The following is a 24,171-nucleotide window of genomic DNA, read 5'->3' as shown; positions in this document are numbered from 1 at the left end:
ATAGTGACACTGGCTGAGACCCAACCATTAAATACTTGAGCCTTTCACATTCAAACGTTGATGGACCCCTAATCCGACAGGGCCATGGTTTTGTAAGAATAGAAAGATGTGTATTTATCTCATTTGAACACATAAAAGGTACAGCAAGAAGACAGCTGTCTAGAAGCTAGAAAAAGAGCCTTCACTGGAACTACCCATGCTGGCACCTTGACATTCAACATCACAGCCCTGGAACTGCAAGAGGTAGATGTCCGTTGTTTAAACTGGTATTAAACATGGTATTCTATTATAGGGTCATAAAAATACAAAGACGCTGGCTTCCTATGTCAGGCCAATAGTAGGTACAAGGAGACTGGAGCAGGAAAAGGATGGAATTGCTGGAGTATCTGTCCCCTTCTGATTGTCTCAGCAGCATCTCCAGTAGCAGGTATGTCTCTTTAATGAATCCAGACAGGTAGGTCATGGTTCTAGTATCTACAGGGTAAAAATTTTCTTTTTGTCCTTCCAACCTAGGGTTGCAACAGCTTATCGCTGGTACTGAACACTGGTTATCCCACTTTCAGCTTTTCCACCACTTATGCTACCAGTCCTTTGTATTAAAGTCATAATAAATAAATAAATTTGACCAAGAAAACAGTATCTTTAAAAAATGTAGTACTGTAAAGCCAGAGGCTGGAGAGGTAGCTCACAGTCAAGAGCACTTACTGTTCTTGCAAAGGATCCGGTCTGTTGTAGAATATTATTTTAAAATGTGCTCCATTTGTTTATGCTGTGGAACATTTGTTTAATGGTGCAAAGATGTGTTGCATTCTTTTGTGTTGCATTTGTTTAACTCTGTGAAGCTGTGTTACTGTGCCTGTTTAAAACACCTGATTGGTCTAATAAAGAGCTGAACGGCCAATAGTGAGGCAGAAGAAAGGATAGGTGGGGCTGGCAGGCAAAGAGAATAAGTAGAAGGAAAAATCTGAGACAAGAAGGAGCAAGAGAACAAGGAGAGGAGGACACCAGGGGCCAGCCACCCAGCCACCCAGCCAGCCATGGAGTAAGAATGAACAAAAGATATACAGAAGTAAGAGAAAGGTAAAAACCCAGAGGCAAAGGTAGATGGGATAATTAGTTAAGAAAAGCTGGCAAGAAACAAGCCAAGCCAAGCCAAGGCCGGGCATTTATAAGAGATACTAAGCTTCCACGTGTGTGATACATTTAGGATCTGGGTGGTGGGCCCCCCAAAAGAGCCAAGAGCCTAAGAGTGAAACAAACAAACAAACAAACAAACAAACAAACAACAACACAGGTCCATTTCCCAGCAGCTACATTAGACAGCTGACAATAGCCTGTAACTCCAGTTCCTGGGGATCTAATGACCTTTGCCCTCCTTAGGCACCTGTATACATGTGGCATTTATAAACTCACTCAGGCACATGTATATACACATAAACTAAACAAAAAAATCTGACGAAATAAAGTAACCCTTAAAATAATATACCATGAAGCTATGCTATAATTTGCCATTTGAGTAGTAGCAGTTAATCATTCACAGATGTTCGGCTGCACATGCCTGTCTTTGTCTGTCTTGTTCATGAGGGCTACACAATCACGTTTGTGGTCTGTCTTCTCTGATCTAATTGATCCTGCCAGAGAACCCAGAGGGATCCTTCACGGGTCACATTGCTGACTCACTCACAGCCCTCCCCTTTCAGAAAGCTGAGCTGAGACTCACAAAGGATCACTTCAGCTGATGATGGTCAGGGAAGCTGAGAGGCCAGAGCAGGAAGTCACACTGATGAGCAGAAGGGAGAGATGCTCAAGGACCAACCAGGTTGTGGCTTATAGAAAAGGAAGCCTTGGTCTCAGTCCACTTCTGTTTTAGCTTTGCATGAAGCTCGCTATTCCTCCCTCACATCTCATGGAATTCTTTGCATGGCATCCATAAATATCCTGTCACTGAAGCTAACTAGCTGGGCATTTGTGTTTAGGATACCGCATATCTCTCTCTCTCTCTCTCTCTCTCTCTCTCTCTCTCTCTCTCCCTCTGACTTTGAACTGCCCTTAACCACATTTAGCCCATGACTGGATGGTGAGAGTTACGTGGAGTCACATCCAGGATGAACAACACAAACAAAAGTTCATGGACAAGAGATGATATTCTGGACTATCTTCGACACCCTGCTGTTTAAACAACCCCGAGTTTATCAAGAACCACTAAGGACCCAGGCAAAACTCTTAAAATTAAATGTAGTTGGACTTTTACAGCCTTTGCTCTCCGTAGTTGGCTAATAATGTTGGAGTTCCCCGAAGCTCATTTTAAAATGACATAATTGTAATATTCAAAGCAGAACAGTGGTGACCATAGTACTAAAATTACTTTTAAAACAGATCTACAATCAGTGCATGTCTTTGACTTCCAGGAAGGTCATCTCACTGGGGTATTTAAAAATCAGGTCAGAAAAAAAGCAGTAAACAAGGGCTTTCCCTGGAAACCAACTTTGCAATTTTCTAAAGACAAACTTTCAAAATTCACCCAGAGTACCTAATAGATTATCATCCACAACGCTGAGGTGTGTGTATGTTCTGGTGTGTCCTGTGATTAGGTGGTTTATAACCATTTGTTCTTGGTCCAGAAAATTCTCACTATTGATATAACACTCCTGTCCTGATTAACTATCGGCGTTTGGTGAATGGTGGATTCCATCTTGTTGTTTTAATGTAACATAATGGAGAAAAGGGCTTGGATGGAGCGTGAAATGTGCTGATGGAAGCAAGTTTAGTCTCAAGGTCTGACAAGATATTGGCGACCCCCACCTATATAGCTGAAATCTGTCCTGAAGCTGTTTCTTTAAATTTTTTTTATTATATTTATTGCTTGATTTTGGGGGTGAGTGGGTAAGTCTATGTGCCACTGCCCACGTGCAGCAGTCGGAAGACAACTTTTGGAAGTCACTTTTCTTCTTCTATCTATTAAGGGCTGGGGATCAAACCCAAGTGGTCAGGGTTGGTGGTAAGTGCCTTCACCCACTGAGCCATCTCACTGGCCTGTGACGTTGTTCCTTATTAAAGAAGAAAATATCTGCACACAATATTTGTGTACTATGTGGGGTTTTAGCTGATTACACAAACCCACTTGTTGTCAGGGGCAACATGTATCTTAACAAACTGTTTAGTTACACAGAATCATGCATTTTAAAATTCCACTATATAATTTTAACTTTCACTGTATAATCTAAGTTGGTACTGACCTTAAGTATCATACAACCCTTATGAGAAAGCACAAGAATTTCTCCCTTCTATAAATATTAGATGATATTAATGATTTTTAATTATTTGTTTGTTATATGAGCTTGGCTGCTATAATGAAATGGTTGAACCTCCAAGTTGAGATATAGAATGTTACCCACTGGACTCCTGTATGATACCAGAACAACAGTGATTACTGGGGTGAAGACTCACCCCAGATTTCTAGACTTGTTTCTCTGTCCTTAACACACAGTCATACTTATCAGAAAAGATTATTTTGCAGAAGCAGTTTTTATGGGATCTGATTCTGACAAACTAATTTAGCTTTCTATTGAACATTTGGATAACACATTAAAATTTAATACAAGACATTTTCTAAAAGAACAGGTGTTTTATATATTTTTAAGTTCACCATTTTTAAAACTATATCATTTCATTGATCTAAGACCCTGTAACCATAGCAGGAAATATGATAATATTTATTAGTTTGCATTGATTGTTGTCAGGCTCTGTCTTTTAAATTCTGACTCTTGGGCACTGTTTCTTCCCTTGCTCCGTGTCTCTGGGGCATTCTGTATTTTTGGGCCTGGTTCTTTTTGCAACTAGAGCTATGTAAGCCTTTGTAGTAGCTACTGAGCTCTGAAACCCTTCTGGCCAACTGTGATTTATTTCTGTAATTCTTTTAAAGATTTATTTATTATGTATATTGTGTTCTGTCTGCATGTATGCCTACTCACCAAAAGAGGGCACCAAATCTCATTATAGATGGTTGTGAGCCACCATGTGGTTGCTGGGAATTGAACTCAGGACCTCTGGGAGAGTAGTCAGTGCTCTTAACCTCTGAGCCATCTCTCTAGCCCTGAACATGGGTTTTTGACAAACCTTGGCTTTGTTCATTTCATAAACAACAGACTAATGAGCAGATTCTAGGTTTCTCCTCCAGTCTGGGAGGCTGGCTTTCTCCATAGGACAAAGCCTTTCTTGACCTGTTGCGTTTCCATTTCCAAATTAGCTGCCTGCTTTTCTGTTATTAGAGGTGTAGAACATCTGGATTTCTCAGTGTCCACTGTGCCCACTAGCTCACTGCTCTCCTTTCCCAATTGGCATCACAATTGGCATCACAATTGGTCTTGCTTCCTCCAGATGCTCTTGGAGTCTAAATGCCAAAAGGTTTTTTCATTACAGGTCCTATTGCTGAATCACAGCTTTCTCCAGATCTCCAGGTCTGCGTTTCATCAGTGCCTTAATGTCCCAGCATGACATCTTATAAGAAGTCATCAAAAGAAAGAAATAATGTCATCCACACTCATCAAGGTCTTCAGCAGCAAATATAAAGAAGAATGACTTCTGAACGTACATTCTCAAGTTATCCTTTAAGACTCACCATGGTTTCAGAAAGGTAGCACACAAGTATAAATTACTAAGAAATGTGTTCTATTTTATCTTAGCCCTTGCTTAAGTACAAACTACAAAAACTATCTGCTTCTGTGAATCTTTTTCTAGGACTGCTTTCATGTCATGTAACATTTAAAACTCAAATGAAAATTTTAGAGGATTAGTTTCTCAAATTCATGCTTGGTAAAGAGCACATCTATAAATGATTCCACCGAAGCACGTGTTTGGCGTAGAGACAATCTTGTTGTGGGGTGACTCTTGGATCTTACTCTAGACTCTGGTAGCCATGTACTAGAACCCACCATGGTGTTTGAGGACTGCTATAGCTTGCAAATATCATAAGGGTAGTAAAATTCAATGAAGCCCAATATCACAGAGGTAGTTTTGGGGTGTTGAGCTGGGTGTGTTGGATGTGATCTGTTGCATGAATCCTAAATGGTATTATAATAAAAACCTCGAGCCAGATATCAGGATGAAAACTAAAAGATCAGAGAAGCAGAGCAAGCCACAGCCACCACCTCTCACCTCACCAACTCCTCAGCCTGCAAGAGCTCATGTTCCTGTCTCCTCCGGCCTTATATTCCTTTCTTCCCCAGCCATATCACTTCCTGTCTCAGCCTTCCTACTGATGGTGTGTGATCCCAAGTGCTGGAATTAAAGGTGTGTGCCACTATTGCCTGGCTCTGTTTCTCTTTTAGACTGAATTAATCTCATGTAGCCCAGTTTGGCCTTGAACTCACAGAAACCCAAACAGATCTCTGCCTCTGCCTCCCTGAGTGCTAGGATTCTAGGACTAAAGGTGTGTGCCACCACTGCCTGACCTTTGTGGCTAACTCTGTGGCTGGCTCTGTCCTCTGATCTTTAGGCAAATCTTATTTGTTCAAAATATCACCACATTTCCCCTTTTTTTGTCTAAAATAATAAAAGGTTATAACTAATATAAGAAAAACTATATACAATAAGTATGATAACTATATTCAATATATTCAGTCAAGAATTACGTTAATAATGCCGAGTCCATAAGCATTTGACAAATTCAGAGAAAATACTTCATTATTTACTCTATTTTGGTGAGTCCAAAGTATTGTACCTAATTCGCTTTCTATACTAACATGTATTACAACCAAAAACTATCTTTTGATGTCTTTCAAACTTATCACTTTACACATCAATAGTGGCAATTAATGAGGCAATTCCATGTAGTTTATCTGGTAATTAAAAGATGTTTATTTTAGGGGTAACTTACAGCCAATAAGGGGTCAGTTCCAGGATCTGGGAGAGATGAGATGCAGTCCAGTGTGGTTCTCTGGAGAACTCTGACTTGATCTCCAATCCAGCATCCAGGATCACGAGGAGCCAAGAGAGTAAGCACATGTGCATCTCGGGTCTTAAGGGGCCTCATCTCAGGAACACCCCGGAGGCAGGTCATAGGGAGGTGTGGCAGTTACTTGTTGCCACACTAGGGGCAGTGCTTCAAGGTCAAAGCTGGAACAGCTACCCACTACACACATCTTTAGTGAATTTCTTTCCTGAATTTGTTAACAAGGAAAACTACAACTATCTAGTCTTCAACTCCACCAAAAACCCAAGAAAGAAATAATATTACCTGAGTAAACAGGAAGTGCAAGCAAAAAATGTGACTTCCTAAAAGTGTGAGAAATGATATAAACAGCTGGCTGCCTGGACAGTCACCTAAGATTTCTTTGCAATGTTGGGGCATTCATCTTTGGCCTATAGGTCTAGCATATCTGACAGACTTTTCTGTGAAGCAGGATGTTCTGAAGGGCTGCCCTGCCTTTTCTTAGCAAGGTTAGGCAGTCTTTTCTTTTGTGTCTTGCTTGTCCATTTGGACAGCATACTGTCAGCAGTTGAGGTAAGGGCACTTTCTTGCCCAGTAGCTAACTTTTAACACAAAGAAAGTAAACTCCATATGGAGTTTCTTCTATGCCCATAATCTCTGAAGTAGATTGGTGCTGCCAGGAGCAGACATGTCTCATAGTCATTAAAAAAAACCCTGAAACTTATTTTATTAAAACATCTTTTTTTCAATTTAATTTAATTTATTTATTTGTTTTTAATTTTTTTTTTAATTTTCTGGAGCCAAGGACTGAACCTAGGGCCTTGTGCTTGCTAGGCAAGTGCTCTACCACTGAGCTAAATCCCCAACCCCTTATTAAAATATCTTAAATGCCATATTCTGTAGATCTTTGAAGTGTTTGAAGACAACCTGTCTATTTAAAGTATATCTCTGTCTGACTGTGAAAACATACCTAACATGACTACAAGTTTTAATGACTAACTACCAACTTGCATTTCTTTATATTTTTATATTTATTTCTTTATACTCTGTGACTGGCTCTGTCCTCTGATCTTTAGGTAAGTTTTATTTCTTAGGTTACAAACAATATATCACCACAGTGGTCAATTAGTACTTGGTCATCTTTCATTCTTTCTAATGTGAAGTCTGGTACAATAGATGCTGGAAAGTGGGAAACCTCACGTTCCCACTTACTTACAATGAAGTTTCTCCATACTCAGTAAGGGCTATTAATGAGATGCATTGTGTAGGTTTTGAATAAAGATATGCAGTGATGGTTACTTTATGTGCTTTTGGCTATGTTATACTGTCAACTATAGTTACAGATTTTTATCTTCAGGAATGTCCCCATTTCCACTTATTTGTAGGTAACAGCAGGGTATCAGTGACAGTTGTATGTTCCAATGTCTTGTCACTTGCTTGAGAGCATTAAGAATCAGAGACAGGTCTTCCTCTTTCTCTTCCCTACCTCTACTTATCTTGTTCTTGTTCTTGTTGTTGTTGCTGTTGTTATTGTTCTTCTTCTCCTCCTCCTCCTCCTCCTCCTCCTCCTCCTCCTCTTCCCCTCCTCTTTTTCTTCCTCCTCCTCTTCTCCTCCTCTTCTTCCTCCCCCTCCTCTTTTTCTTCCTCCTCCTCCTCCTCCTCCCCTTCATCTTCCTCCTCCTCCTTGTTCTGAGACAAGGTCCAGGTTATACTAGAATTCATGAGCTTCCCGTCTCAGTCTTCTGAGTGCCAGGAGGATAGTGTACGCCAGTACTCCTGGAAGGGGCTTCTCGACTGGTGTGTTCTCGCCACTCTTTGGGCTTGATTGGTCAGCCCCACAATCACGTATACATGAAGGACATATATATTTTTCCTTCTGGTCCTGTTGCACTAATGGTCGGGTAAGAGCCCTTTCCTGGGTATCTCCTCCCTTGCTAGTCTTTCTCAGGTGGATGTATATACGATAATAAAGGCAGCCCTCCACGAACATAAGTGTACAGGAGAGCAGGAATTTTATCACTGTTCTTTCCCTTTATCACAAGGAAATGAAGGACTAGCAGGCTTGAGCCTTCAGAAGGAAGGCATTTCACACCATACCTCCCTCTCTTCCTACCCATCCCTCATTCCCATTCTCTCTTACTCAAATGCTGGATCCTTACGTTAGCTTTTCATTGCTGAGAAATATCCAAGCTAATCAACTTGAAGGGATGAAGAATACATTTTGGATTGAAGTTTCAGAGATTTCAGTTCATGGTCACTTGGTTGTATTGCTTTGAGCCTATGCTGCCACAGTGGCGGCACATGGTAGATGAAGACTTTTCACTTCATGGTGGCCAGAAAGCAAAGCAGAAAAGTAAGAGTGTCCACAATTCCTGTATCTGCTCCAAGAGCTACCTCAAGTGATCTAATGTCGCACCAGGCCCCATTTCCTGAAGGTTCTGTTGCCTCCCAATAGTGCCAGAGGCTGGCAACCAAATCTTTAACCTGAAGGTCCTTTAGGGGACCCTTTTGGTCCCAGCTATGGTAGTCCTCTTTTCATACTGCTGTCTCTTCTAAGGTCCTGAACTGGTGCTCATTAACTCTTCCCTTGGGGGTGGCAGGGGGATGCTCCAGGTTCCTCCATCCTTTGCTATGTGTATAAACTCCCGGGTTTGGCTGTACTGCAGAAACCTGCTATCTCCTCAGGTTTTTACTAGGAAGAAAACAAAATGGTATCTAAAACAGGTCTATGACTCCATTTTTTAGGCCCCTGACCTGTGATAACAGTGGGTAATTTCTCTCTTACTTGTTAAAGACACACAAAGCTCTTACCTACAAAGCCCAACTGACAGTCTGGTCTCCTGTGGCCACAGACTCACTTGGCCTTGTTTATGCTACAATACCTCTTGGAAAGAGGAGTTCAGAGATTTGGAGGAAGGTAAGCACAAATTCCAATGTCCAGGTCACTCCCTCTGTTGAAAGACAGGACGAATACTTCGATTTGTTTTACTGCACTGTCTCAGCCTAGATTAATGCAGATGTTAACCAAATCCTGGTTCAGTAAATTCTGTGAAGCCCTGGAATTTGTTACTTAAATATAACTTTTAGTTAGGCTCTGACTTCTCCACTCATTGACTTACCTGGGGACCAGGTTAATAGACTGTAGGTCAAATACTGTATGTAGTTTCTTCATTATCATCTACACAATAGCCTAAAGGCAGCACCAATACAAAATAGCTATGTGTTTCTCCTTCCCGATTCTTATCTAGGAATGTACCTTCTCCAGGCTTGCCTCAGAAACAGCCAGTGTAAGGATTTAAGACGGATCAGCAAGCTGTAGTGAGTATACCTTGATAGAGACTTGGAGTGTCCCACCCATGCCCATGGTGTTTTCGGCCTCTAAGCTTTCATTCACCAGTATCTGCATGTCTTCCCAAGGGATCCGCCTTCCACTTTCCAGCTAAAACTGTAGAGAACCATGCATTTCAATGACAGTGACTCAGAGTGCAAAGAGGAATGGACTTTCTGCTTCCTCTCTGCAACAATCCAGAATTGTCACTCTTGTATACATGCTTAAAAGTTTTACACTTCATACATAAATACCCCAAGTCCTTCATTTCATAACTGGGGCTCTTCTGAGATGCTTTCTTTGCATTATGCCCAATGGTTTCTGTCTAAAAGGATTGACCTCTAGCTCTCACTGAGGTAGCTGACCCAAGAGTTCCTCTTCTATTGTCTATGTTCCTGTACCTTCTCTGCATTCTTTCTTTATCTTTACCTTTCTTTTCTTCTTTTTTTGTATTGTCTCCCCTTCTGAAATAAATACTCAAATACATCTCCAGTCAGTTTAAGGGAAAACTCCACTCATGGCCTAATGTGTTTCTTTTTTTTTCTTTTGGTTTTGTGAGACAGCAACACAGGGTTTCTCTGTGTAGCTTTGCACCTTTCCTGGAACTCACTCTGTAGCCCAGGCTGGCCTCAAACTCGCAGAGATCCGCCTGTCTCTGCCTCCCAAGTGCTGGGATTAAAGGCGTGCACCACCACCGCCCAGCTTGTAATGTGTTTCTTGTTCCTAAAGTCTTTACATGAGTTCCTGGAAGTTCAGCCATATCACTGACTTTCCCACCTGAATGCCTGCTTGGTGAGGGTATGGCACACACCACATGATAAGACCAAGAAGCACGTGAAGCTTTCTTAGCAAGACACCATGTCGCCTGTGAAGCCATCCGTCTTTGCCTTTCCTATTCTAAAACAGGAGCCCCTTCTCCCCCTTTCCTTCAGCTCACTAGGGTCTGGAATTTCTGAGCTGCATTCTGAAGACTGAAAATAAACACAGACAATCTCTCAGTGACTCTCGAAAGAAAGAGGTCCAGTGTCCCAGCAGATAAATTGCAATGGATATGGGGTAGACGAAGAGGGCAAAGATCAAGTACGAAGCAAAGCAAACCAGGAGTGGAAGACAATAGCTCAAAGAGGAAGATGGGACCTAGCTTTCACTTTTACTGGGTTTTTGTGCTGATTATATATGTGTGATTGGGGGAGCTTAGGCTAGAACAAAGTAGAATAGCATGTGTGTATAACAATGTCATAATGAGGCTCGGAAGATGGCTTAGAAGTTAAGAGTGTTTACTGCTCTTGGAGAAGACCCAAACTTGTTGCCAGCACTCATGTCAGATGGCTCAGAACTGCCTATAACTCCAGCTTCAGGGAACCTGATGCTTCTGGCCTCCTCAGGTACCTGTATTCACCCCTAACACACAATTAAAAATAATAAAATCAGTATTTTTTTAAAGATTTATTTATTTATTATGTATACAGTGTTCTGCCTACATGTATGCCTGCAGGTCAGAAGAAGGCACCAGATCTCATTATAGATGGTTGTGAGCCACCATGTGGTTGCTGGGAATTGAACTCAGGACCTCTGGAAGAACAGCCAGTGCTCTTAACCGCTGAGCCATCTCTCTAGCCCCCCCCCCCAATCAGTATTTTTTAAAAAAAAAATGAAAATGTCATAATGAAACTCATTCTTATGTATGCTAACCTAAAGGAAAAAATTAAAGTTTTACCTTGATTTCCTTATAAAAAACATTATGTCACTATAGTCAGTAAGATTCTTGTAGCCAGGTATGGTGGCACACCCTTTAATCTCAGCACTGGGGAGGCAGAGACAGGTGGATCTCTTAAGTTCAAGGCCACCCCAGTTTATAGAGTGAGTTCTGGGACAGTCAGGGCTACACGAGAAACTCTGTCTCAAAAAAAAAAAATCAAAGAGAAGAAGAGAAGGAGAAGAAGAAGAAGAAGAAGAAGAAGAAGAAGAAGAAGAAGAAGAAGAAGAAGAAGAAGAAGAAGACGAAGAAGAAGAAGAAGAAAAAGAAGAAGAAGAAGAAGGCTGGGCAGTCATGGCATACGCCTTTAATCCCAGCACTTGGGAGGCAGAGCCAGGCGGATCTCTGTGAGTTCGAGGCCAGCCTGGTCTCCAAAGCGAGTTCCAGGAAAGGTGCAAAGCTTTTGAGAAACCCTGTCTCGGGGGAAAAAAAAAAAAAAAAAAAGAGGAGGAGAAGGGAGGAGGTCTTCTCCCTAGTTTCTGTACCCACATTGTTCTTGTATCCCTGACTCTAAACAAGAGCTCATAATCTATATAAGTGAATGAAAATGGAGGATCAATAGCATCATACAATGCATTAATTCAAGTACTGTGCAACCATATGAGTAAAACAGAGCAGCACCTGGTTCTTTCTACTGCAGGTGGCAGAGCAAACATGTTCTGACAAACGAACAGAAGGGTACACATTATCTCAGGCAGAAGGATTGTGTCTTCTACTCAAGCTGTGCTTCTGGGGATCTTCCTTTTCAGGGGAGTCAGTCTTGTGAGGCTGACTTCCTTGACAGCTACTGAGGAAAAGGAATCCATTTGGGAGGTTAGTATTGTGTTTTTTAAAGATTAAAAAGTAAACTTGGCTGGGTGTGGTGGCACATGCCTTTAATCCCAGCACTTGGGAGGCAGAGGCAGAGGAAGATGTGTTTCTGTGAGCTCAAGGCCAGCCTGGTCTGTGTTTCTGTGAGCTCAAGGCCAGCCTGGTCTACTTAATAAGTTCTAGGAACAGCCAGAGCTACATAGTGAGACCAAACAAAACAAACAAAAACAAAAACACAAAAGCAAAAAAGTAAAGTAAACTCATGTTTGATAAACCAATATGTTCCGTCCGGTTAGGGTTATCATTGCTGTGAATGAAACACCATACCCAAACAACTTGGGGAGCAAAGGATTTATTTGGCTTATGCTTCCATAACACTGTTCATCACTGAAGGAAGTTCAATGTAGTGGGTAGCTATTCCAACCTTGATCTGGAAGTTCCAACCTCCATTAAGGCTTTGGTAGCTGTCACGCCTACAAGGCGGGGCCAAGAGAGGACCCTGAAGACCCAAGATCTGGATGTCGGGTGGGCTCTCTTGGTTCCTGGACCCTAGACACTGGAGGTAGACCAAGCAGAGTTCTCCAGGGAACACCATTGGACTGCAACACACCTTTCCCAGACCCTGCAAACCACCTATCCCTTCATTTGTAAGTTATGCCACTAAATAAACCTCCCTTTTAACTATGTGGCCTTAATAATTTCACCAATAGTTCAATGCATGTTCATCATTCATCAGGACCAGAACTCAAGCAGAGTAGGATCCTGGAGGCAAGAGCTGATACAGAGGCCATGAGGGGGTACTGCTTACTGGCTTGTTCCTCACGGCTTGCTCAGCCTGCTTTCTTATAGAACCCAGGACTACCAGCCAAGATTGGCACCACCCACAATGGACTGGGCTCTCCCACATCACTAATTTAGAAAATGTCCAACAGGCTTGTTGTGTACAGCCAGGTCTTATGGAGACATTTCCTCAATTGAGGCTACGTCCTCTGCAATGACTCTAGCCGCTGTTAAGTTGACATAAAAAACAAAAACAAGCAAACAAACAAACAAAAACAGCTGCACATTGCTTATTGGTAACTTCCAAAATAAAAAAAAAATGACATTTATTTCTCATGAATTAGCACTTCGATGGATGAGCTACATCATTTGAAATTTTACCCACAGGAAACATTAGTGAGGCTCAAAGCACAAACACGAAATCAGTTGGTGTGTGTGTTGCTTTTTGAGTAAAGGGAAGAATGGATGGAGTTGAGATTTCAAAAGCAATTATCAAACATGTTTGGGCAAGGTGCGAATTCAGGTATGACTTCATTTAAAAGGAAAGACAGGAAAACACATTATTGGAGTATAAAGGAAAACATCTTTTAATGCATTATCGCCCTGATATGAAGATGTTAAGGAGTTATGAGTGGGGTTACCAGCTAACTGTAGATTGGTAATTCTTCATTTTCTTTTTGATGGAAATGTTTGAAACAGTTAAAGAGCATTTTTTTCATTGTCTTTATTATTAAAACGAAAAATAGTTTCCCTTGGGTATCTGCATATAGGTTAGATACTCTGAAGGACAATACCAGTGGGTGTGTAACTCAGCTCAGTTCTGCCATGCATTAGGAGCCCGAGGAGCATGTTAAATTCTGAGTTACTGTAACTGCTAAGTCCTGGTAACAGTATGCTTCTCGATGGTGTCAGGAGCCCCATCCTGTTGTTCTAAAGTCATTGACACTCATTCTACCCCTGGGTGAAAACTGTTATTTCAGCAGCTCCTGGTGATCAACTTATTATAAATGAATACAGCTTCAGTTCTAGATCCTTTATATGTGTTATACATTTGAGTAGGCAGTGGGCTTTATGGGGGTCAGACTGCAGGGGGTGGAGTTTTTCTTTGGCAGTCTGGTTAAATCTATAGAACAGTCTAGGAAATAGTTTCAAAATAGAAGGTTTAAGTAAATGCAGGTTTACAAAGAATACCACATATATTAAAGTCAATTATAAAATATTTAAATTTGCCAGGCAGTGGTGGTGCACACCTTTAATCACAGCACTCGGGAGGCAGAGGCAGGCGGATCTCTGTGAGTTCGAGGCCAGCCTGGGCTACAGAGTGAATTCCAGGACAGGCTCCAAAGCTACACAGAGAAACCCTGCCTCTAAAAAAAAACAAATAATAAAATAAAATATTTAAATTTGGGATATAGAAATATATGAATGTTTCTTTATAATACATCAGTAATACTTAGTGGAGGGTCTAGTAAACACCATACTTTTGAAGTAGTAAGAAACATGAGTGTGACATTTGACATAGTTGCTTTAATTATGACACCAAATGAAAGTGTCATGCTTCTCTTGGTGATGTACTCACAGGTAAAGCAAATATTACCTTACATGTGGCAATAAATAAACTAGTTTATTAACTACATTTATAGTGGAGTAAAAATATTAGAAGTAGCACTTTCTACAGTAGGAGATCTGAGGGGTGCGTTTTTCATAGATGTAGAAGTCAAATAAATCCTTTCCCTCACGAGCTGTTTTGGTTATGGTGTTTCGTCACAGCAATGATAACCCTAACCAGGGCTGGGGTGCAGGTGTGCGTGTGTGGAGGTCAGAGGATGAATTGCAGGAGCTGATTCTGTCCTCCCACCACGTAAGGCTGGAAAATCAAGCTTGGATGGACATTCTTGGTGGCAGACACCTTTACCTGCTTAGCCATCTTAGTTACTTAATACTATTGCTAACAAAAGACACATGATCAAATGGAACACTCAGAATAAGTATCGTGTTTAGGCCAATAATTTACATTTTGTTGTTGTTGTTGTTGTTTTCGAGACAGGGTTTCTCTGTGTAGTTTTGGTGCCTGTCCTGGATTTTGCTCTGTAGACCAGGCTGGCCTCGAACTCACAGAGATCTACCTGCCTCTGCCTCCCGAATGCTGGGATTAAAGGCATGCACCACCACCGCTCGGCTAATAATTTACAATTTATAACTACCTAAATTTAGATCTTTTTAGGTGAGTTGAAGGGATCAGAAACAATAGCAGTCACATGTGGGAAACATGTTAACACACTCGAGCTAATTTTTTTTATTATACACATGGAGGTTTCCTGAATACTTGATTGTAAGTGCCTTCCAGATCATGTTTGGGGGAAAAAAAAAGGCTGGGGAGGCAGAGGTAGGCAGATCTCTGTGAGTTCAAGGCCAGCCTGGTCTATAGAGCTAGTTCCAGGACAGGACTGTTACACAGAGAAATCCTGTCTTGAAAAACAAAAGCAAACAACAACAACAACAACAACAACAACAACAACAAAACCAAATAACTGGGACTGCATATGTTAGTGGGTTTCTCTCTCTCTCCTCAGTTGGTGAAATTTAGACTGGACAATGGTTCCCAAGCAACTCCTCCCATTTAGAACATTCTGTAAACAGGACATCTCTTTCCACACTACTGTCAAGTTGGACACCTGTGCTGCCTCCTCCACCTTGTGTCAGTTCCTCTGGAGGGAGGGGTTGTACTTGACTCTTCTTTCACTCCCTCTTCTGCTCCTATCCCATGGAGAAGTCACGGGTATACCAATATTAGTCTAAGAAATGGTGTGTGTATTTAATGTGGGAGCTGTGCAAATACCCCAGCTGAATGTCACTGATCTGGCTAAATCTGAAATCATACTTTTTCATTTTCTTTACTCACACACAGAAGACTTTACTAGTGATTACCTAACTCCACCAGAGAAACTATAGTTGCCACTGTTCTTACAGGCTGGAATGTTTCTAAGCTTCCTAACACTCAGGTCTGAATGTAGCATTTTGCTATATCCTTCTGGGAAGTCTAGCTTCTAGGAGCCATTTGGAAAATATATTGTGGCTATGAGGGATACTTCTTTTCCAGGTAGTGACAGTATTTGTAATACAATTACTAAAGAGTCCTGACATGTTTATATTATTTGTTTATTCATTCATTTATTATTGTCATATGCATGTTCATGATGTGGGTATGGGTATGGGTGCCTGTATCCATTTAGTTGTCTCATTGGCCCTGGGCTATCACCTTTCTTGTCAAAAACAAAACAAAACAAAAAAAAAACAAAGGCAAAACAACAACAACAAAAACCCACCTTTTAAAAGAGAAATAGGGAATGTATGCTAAGCCACAAACTTGACTAATAACATTACAGCTAAGCAGTCAGGGAAAACTCATGACTCTCTTTCTCTTGGGTGACCTCTGGTTTTTGTTTTTTTTTTTTTTTGGTTGATAGGTGGCTTTTGTAAGTCAAAGCAATTGCAATAGTCTCCAAGATTAACATATATGCTATGCTATGCCCAGATAGTGTATTTTAATGAACCGTCTCTCACAGTAAGCAAAATTATTAATTTGGGATCACATAATAGTTAAAGGTATGTAGATGCTAAAATCACACGCATTTCCCAGCTTTTGTTCCTTTTCTTATTCTTCATAGTGAATATTGCTTATTATTCCCATGGATCTGCTGAGATCATCTCTAGCCTTCAAGTCGGTATCAAATATATTCATTTTTTTCGTGGAGTGCTTTTCATTATAGCATCATTTGTCTCAATGTTTAAAGGTTTTAATTTATTGTTGTTGTATGTGTTGGGGTGGGTTCTGGGGATCAAACTCAGGTCATTCAGCTTGTGCAGCAAGCGCTTTTACCTGCTGAGCCATGTCGCCTACCACACAGACAGGTTGTAAAATGAAAAACATGTACGTACATTTGAAATGAAGAAGAGCTGAGATAAGCAAATAGGAAGCCAGCACGGCACAGACAGGCCAGCAGAGAGTGCTTGAAAGGGAATAGCCTACAGCAAGCATGTTTGATGTTGCTGCACTGAGAATACACAGCTAGAGTCCAGCAACCTCTGCTTCCTTCACTTCTACCATCCAAGTTCCACTGTTTCCCACTTTATTGGGGAGACTGGGGCTGGGCTGAGTTGTAGTTCATCATATCTTGCATATTAGTCCTGAAAATTGTTACGGGCTCTCATTTCTAAGGGCACAAAAGAAAGTCATTTAGGTCTGTTTCCAAGTTTAGATTAACTTTGAAATGACTGCCAGCCGGGCTGATAACTCTCTTGTTCAAGTGATAAAAATCTCACTCTCATTAGCTGTATTAATCTGTTAGTTGATACAAGGAGTAACCTTTTCTGCCAGTAACTGTTAGTAGCTATAAGGTTAATATATTCTCTTCATTTTTTTTTGTAATATTTCGTAATATAGCTCTCTAGTTTCATTAGGTGACATTTTCGCATTGTCATAAAGGTCTAAAATATTTTGAATTATCGGAAATACCTTTGATAAATATTATTGCCCTGTAAGGACAGTCCTGTTTGACTATGGCTGGAATCGGAGATATCCCCTATTCTAGACTCATGTTTTGAACAATCAATCCCAACTTCTGACACTACTTTGAAGGCTGTGGAGCCTTTAGAAGGCTAGATGGTTGAGGTAGATCATGAGTGACAGGCCTCTAACGGTTTTAGCTGCTTCTGTTTGCTGCAGCAGCTGTCTCCATCCTGCCCACCGCCATATCTACAAGCGGCTGTCAGCTCCTGCTGCCACGGGCTGAGGGTCCTCCTGACACTTCTCTGCCACGGTGACTGAGAGTCTTGGAAACCAGGAACCAAAATAAGTCCTTTCTTCCTTCCCTCCTTCCTTCCTTCCTTCCTCCCTCCCTCCCTTCCTTCCTTCCTTCCTTCCTTCCTTCCTCCCTCCCTCCCTCCCTCCCTTCCTTCCTCCGGCTAGGTGCATTGCCATAGGGACAAGAAGATAGATTTTTATGGTGGGAACTCCTCAAAATAAATTCACTACTCTTCTTAAAATACAGAATGAATTGAAATTGTTCTGAAGTGTTCTCATTTTCTTTTTCAATGAATTCAATAAGGTAATTCAAACTTTTCTATTCCCTTATCCTGACACTTTAAAAATAACATATCTATATTTTAACTGCTTTAGGGGTTTCATCCCACTAAACAACGATAGCATTTTAGATTTTTGGTCATAAAATAGACAGGTTTGCAATTTTTAAAAATTTTTTTGGGGGTGGGGCTAAGGTCTCTCTACATAACCCTAGCTGTCCTGAAATTTGCTATGTTGACCAGGCTAGCCTCAAACTCATATAGATCTGCCTGCCTCTGCCTCCTGAGTGCTGGGATTTAAAGGTGTGTACCACTTGGCCTGGCTGTAGTTTTTTTTTTTTTATTTTTTTTTTTATTCTTATATGTGTGGGTGTTTTGTCTGCATGTGTCTCTGTGTACTATGTGCATGCCTGGTGCCTGTGGAGACCAGAAGAGGGTGTTGGTTTCCCTGGGACTAGAGTTACAGACAGTTGAGAGCTGCAATATAGTTGCTGGAAATGGAGCCCGGGTCCTCTGAAAGAGCAGCCAGTGTTTTTAACCACTGAGCCATCTCTCCAGTACCTGATCTGTAGTTTTGATATTTATCCAGCATAAAAACCACGGCATTTGTTGTGAACATAGAAACAAATTTCATCTTTATACTAGTTGGTGTTAGGAAAGACAAATTAACCTTCAGAAAACTTTGCCTTTGAAGAAAAAAAATTAAGATGATAGAAGAAGATTTAAAAGTGGTAATCAGTTTCCAAGAGAGAAGATATAACTTAATTTGAGGTTTTGAAATTGTTCCTAATGATGGGGAGGTATATAGATATTACAGGCAAACTGCATTGAAGCTATGCAAAGTAATATGCTTCCTTACCATTGAGAATTGTGTGGTGTTTTAAAGCATGTCTACGACTTCTTTGACGTAACCCCCTTAAAAAAAATTGAGCCTAAATTACTTCTCCTTGGGAGTTGGCTATGCTTAGTGATTTGCTCCTAATGAATGCAATGAAGCAGAGATGGAATAGAAGGTCATACAAGGCATTGCAGCTTCTTCTCCATTCTCTTCCTCAGACTGCCTGTTCCGGGAGAATCCAGCTGCTACCCTGTAAGACAGTCAAGCAACCCCATGAGACACGGAGACTTACTGCCAATAGTAACTGAGGAACTGAGACATCCTCTTAATGGCCTTGTCAGTGAGCATTCTTGGGAACAGAAGCTCCAGGCCCAGTAAGACCTTCACATGATTGTATCTCTAGCTGATAACTGGAATCACAAAAGAAATTCTGATTTGCCATCATCAAGCTAATCTACTCCCAGTTTCCTGGCCTAGATAAAACTGTGATGTGATGATATTGTATTCCCCAAAATATTGTGCACCCTAATAAACATATCTGGGGTCAGAGAACAGAACAGCCACTAGATATAGAGGCCAGAAAATGATGGCACACACGCCTTTAATCCTAGCATTTCAGAGGCAGAGATCCGTCTGGATCTCTGTGAGTTCAAAGCCACACTGGAAACAGTCAGGCATGGTGACTCATGCCTTTAATCCCAGGAAGTGATGGCAGAAAGCAGAAAGGTATATAAGTCACAAGGACCAAGAACTAGAGTTGGTTAAGTTTTTAGGCTTTTGAGTAGCAGTTCAGCTGAGATCCATTCTGGATGAGGACTCAGAGGCTTCCAGTCTGAGGAAACAGGATCAGCTGAGGAATTGGCGAGGTGAGGTAACTGTGGCTTGTTCTGTTTCTCTGATCATTCAGCATTCACCCCAATACCTGGCTCAGGTTTGTTTTTATTAATAAGACTCTTTAAGATTCTTGCTACACTGTGGAGCAGTAAGTATTGTTTTAAAACACCAAGTTTAGAGGGGGGTAGTTTGTTACGCAGCGATAACTAACAAATACAAATTCCTCAAGAATTATCTCCAGAAGTTGAGATGATGGCAAGTGTTTTCATGTGAAAGAGATATAGGGAGTTGTCAGAACTGGCAAAACGGTATTTAGGTCACATTTGCAGAATAATACCTCCATATTCAGCAGCAAGCACAGCAGCAACCTCTGCTGCTATTGGGCTGGGGGAAAATGATGAGACTGCCTTCCTAACCGCGGATTTCAATAGACTTTGTTAGGTGACTTAGGAAGACTTTGCCTCTGTAACATTGCTGCAATTCCATCGGGTTTCTCTCTAGGGACAGCGAAGTACCTGAAGACTACAGTCTTTTTAATCTTTAGCATCAAGCAAAGCAGCGGGGAAGCTCTTCAGCTTCGTTTCTGCCTTTCAGATCACATAAAATGCATGCAGTTGGCAGGAAACCAAACTAAAACAAATTGAAATTTGCCTTCAGGACTGTAGTCACGAGGGAAGCAAGGGAATGTTCTTTTTCTTTAACACAGTGCAACCCGGTTTGATCCTTCGGGTGTCTGTTAAATTGAACTCGGTGTGAGGCTAGTTATTCCCACTACTGAGGGAAGAGTTGTCCACGTGTTCTCCCCAGTGTCTGTATGTTCTAAGTCTTTCCAGTCTGGTTGAGTCCCAGCATGGACACAAGGCACCGCTGCTGCTTTCTAGTTCTCTCCTTGACCTACGATCTTCCTCACACATGTGGGAAGACTTAAGGAACCTCTGTAAGTCTGTGGGGGAGTGTTTTCAATGTGAACCTCTTCTTTCACAAGCACTGTCCTATAAATTCTGTCACTCTGGTCGCCTGGACCCTCGGTTCTACCTCCTTTATTCAGGGAGTCAGGAAGCTCTTCATGGTTTCTGCTCTCTGCACTGCAGCCAGGAAATTCTCAGGGTAGCAGGCTGGGGGTGTCACAGGGCTTGCCTTCCTTGCCTCTTGTTCTCGGGGGCCCACTTGTGTCTTTGCTGTTGTTACAGCTGGGAGGATAAATCTGGTCCTTATTGCTCCATCTTGGCCCCTTGTTGCTGTTTTTTTGTTTTTTGTTTTTGTTTTTGTTTTTAAATCCTGCCTGTATCACCCTGCAGGAAAGCGTTCAAACCGAATACAATATTATTTCCTGAGTTTTCAATAAGCCATTCTACTGTTTGCAAGGCTGACTGCTTCTAGGGGATAAGATACATGATAATGTCGGTGACTATCACAGGCATCAATTCATCACATGGTTACTTTTCTGCACATACAGCTCTTTGGTCAGTAGTTGGGCAAACAAGGCATTTAACAAGTCTATGGATGGCAGTATTGGCAGAAACAGGACAAATATGACTGTTGGGAAAAATAAACCATAACCAGAATATATGCTATTTCATTAGGACAATCTGTCTCTCTGGGAGGGAAGGCTTTTGATATAGCCAAGCAGCTACCAAATGCCAGCTTGTATGGCTACACTGTAGATTTGTTACTAGTTTCTGCTATTGGAAGAGTGAGTACTTATCCATGGAAGTAGCCAGATCTGCCTTACTAAAGGAAAGTCCACTCTCCCTCCACAACAATCTGCTCATAGGCCCACTGAATAGATACAGGGTGGCTGCAGAAATGGTCTGATTGATAGCCCCAGAACAGTTTTACTCATCTAGCATATTTCTAACAGCCTTGTCTGTAATGATTGATCTCTGATTAGCACCTATAAGGGGAACAAATAACTTTACCCTTTGAGACAGTTCTGAGGGTTTTTATTATCTATTTTCTAGTGCTGTATAACAACCACAAATGTAATGGTTTGAGATAACATTTATTTTGATAATGAATTTTCCACATAAGCAGGTCACTCAGGGTTAGCCCATCTCCACTGCCACTTGGAATAAGTAAAAACTGAAAGCTGGATTATTCTGAAGGCTTGTTTACTCATGTCTAGAAGTTGGTACTGATACATGCCAGGTCTTCAGCTGGGTCTGAGGCTAGACCATCTGTATGTGGCTTTTTCATATCACTTGGCTTCTTTGCAGCCTGGTTACTAGATGCCACAGGTGGGTGTTCTGTGAGGACCAGAAGGAAGCTATACTACCCTTTATAGCTTAGAATTCATATGACACTATTCCTTCCATGGTTATGGACTTGCCTAGACTGAAGGAGAAAAAATGAAAATCTGACACCATATTACATTGTAAAGGGTATGTTGGCATGGCCATCTCTGGAAAATATAACCTGTCCCACCACTCTACAGGTGGTACTCCCTATTTTTATTGATTTTTCCTTTTTTTTTTTTTTTGGTTTTTTTTTTTTTTTTTTTTGGTTTTTCGAGACAGGGTTTCTCTGTGTAGCTTTGCGCCTTTCCTGGAACTCACTTGGTAGCCCAGGCTGGCCTCGAACTCACGGAGATCTGCCTCCCGAGTGCTGGGATTAAAGGCGTGCACCACCACCGCCCAGCCGATTTTTCCATTCTTATTTCTTTCAAGCCCTTGACTGTCTGGCCAGATCATTGGCCTTGCCTGTGGACTGAAGTTCATGTAGACTTCTAGGCAATTTCTACTTCCAAAAGATGATCAATATTACAGTGCCATTTGTGTGTGCTATTTTCTAGGGCTGTATAACAGCCCCAACTTTAATGCTATGAAGAACAATGAGGCATAGAAATTCAGTGAACAGAACTTTGATCAGTCTATTTATAGAAGGTGACCACAGGTTCTGAAAACTTTTAACTGTTAGGTGACTCTTTGTGGAATGAGAAATATACGGCAATGTCTTGGGATTAAAGCACAGGGACTATGTTCTGGTTTGGTTTCTGGTGCTGTGATTAAACCCCATGATCAAAAGCAATTTGGAGAGGAAAAGGGTTTATTTCAGCTTACAGGTTATAGTTCATCATTCAGGAAAGCCAGGGTAGGAACTCAAGGCAGGAGTCTAGAGGCAGAAGCTTGAAGCAAAAACCCTGGAGCGATGCTCATGGGCTTGATCCTCCGCTCACATTCAACTACCTATCTCATAAAGCCTAGGCCCACCTGACTAAGGATTGTAATGCCCACAGTGGGCTGGATCTCCTACATCATTATCAATTAAGAAAATGTCCCACAGACACGGCCACAGGCCAATCTGATTGAAACAGTTCTTCAGGCAAGATTCCTTCTCAGGTGACTAAAGGTTTGTGTCAAGTTGACAGCTAAAGCTGACTATCGCAGAGTGTAAACCACATGTTTAGGAATAATTCTAGTGTCTGCATAATGACTTGAGTGTTATCACTTTCTCTGAGGATGGAGTTCAGCTGCGAATAACTTTAGGGTGTTTGGGTAGCACATTAGCTCTCTATGGGAAGACTGGGTCTCATAGACGTTTGGAGCCTAATGGCTGTAGAATATATGGTACGTTGATTAATGGCTCTCAAACATACCCACCCTGAATCCCCAGACCTGTGGAATGTCACATTATATGGCCATTGCTTGGGTGATGAAATTAAGTACTTTGAGATGGGGAATTTCCTTGGACTCTCTGGACAGACCCAATGTGGAAACAACATTCTTGATAAGCACACAAAAGGATAACCCAGGGGGATAAGCAATATAATGACTGAAACCACAATTAGAATGGTACGTTTGGAAGGAAAACAACAATTCCAGAAGCTGGAGGGTAGTCACTAAAAACTTGAGAAAGGCTGACTGATTTCAAAGCTTTCAGAAGGATCAGGTCTTCCAACATATTGGCTTTAGCTCAGGAAAACTGATTTCAGACTTCTGACTTCTAGGATAGAAAGGGAGTGGATCTGCCTTGTGTTGCAACATCGAATCAGTTTGCTGCTGTTGCTGTAACAAGTTACTGTGGATTTAGAGGCTTAGCGTAGCCGAGATCTATTTCTGTTCTGGAGAGCAGAAAACTGAAATCAGTGTGACCAGGCTAGAAATGTTTGTAGACAAGCCTAGCAGAGTCTGTTCCTCAACTCTTCCAGCTTCTGCTGCCTGCTGCCATTCCTCAAGCTGGTAGCAGCCTCACTCCAATCTCTACCTTGATCTTCAGGTTTACCTGGTTTGTTTTATACATTTTTGCTCTCTTACCAAGTCGACATCTACCTCTCATAAATTTCCCATTTAAGGACCACCTAGATAATCCAGGAAAAAAAAAAACAACAACCTCAAGATCTCAAACTTAATTACATCTTCTTCCTATAACTTACACTTACAGCTTAGTCTTTAGGACTTGACATTCTGGGGTGGCCATTCTTCTGCCTACTACAGCCACGGTAATTTGTTATAGAAACAACCAATACAGGTAGGTGGCAAAGCTTGACTAGGGCTCATCACTAACCCAAAAACTATTTTGCTGAAGAAAAAGAATGATTTTTCAAGGCAGATACAGTTTAATGAAGTGCTAGGATCTTGAGCTATGATTTAAATGTCTCTTTTTGCCAGGCGGGTGGTGGTGGCGCATGTCTTTAATCCCTGCATTTGAGAGGCAGAGGCAGGTGGATCTCTGTGAGTTCGAGGCCAGCCTGGTCTACAGGGGGAGATCCAGGACAGGCACCAAAACTACACAGAGAAACCCTGTTTCAGGAAAATAAAATAAAAAATAAATGTCTCTTTTTCCAGATCAGCCATAGACATTTTGGACTTGACTGG

The 24,171-nt window shown here is 41.5% G+C and overlaps 2 long non-coding RNA genes across 2 annotated transcripts; both read left to right on the top strand.

The window, feature by feature from the left end:
- Positions 1-296: 296 nt before the first annotated feature.
- Positions 297-5,304, top strand: LOC131921834 (uncharacterized). The gene is made up of 2 exons (XR_009382111.1): positions 297-454; positions 4,420-5,304. It is a non-coding gene; the product is annotated as an uncharacterized LOC131921834 (long non-coding RNA).
- A 2,341-nt stretch (positions 5,305-7,645) lies between these two features.
- On the top strand, positions 7,646-11,819 carry LOC131921754 (uncharacterized). Its single transcript, XR_009382083.1, has 3 exons — positions 7,646-8,846; positions 9,178-9,247; positions 11,654-11,819. It is a non-coding gene; the product is annotated as an uncharacterized LOC131921754 (long non-coding RNA).
- Positions 11,820-24,171: the final 12,352 nt, after the last annotated feature.

This window comes from Peromyscus eremicus, chromosome 11 (assembly GCF_949786415.1).
Source record: "Peromyscus eremicus chromosome 11, PerEre_H2_v1, whole genome shotgun sequence".
NCBI lineage: Eukaryota > Metazoa > Chordata > Mammalia > Rodentia > Cricetidae > Peromyscus > Peromyscus eremicus.
This window is presented reverse-complemented; position numbering and strand designations above follow the sequence as displayed.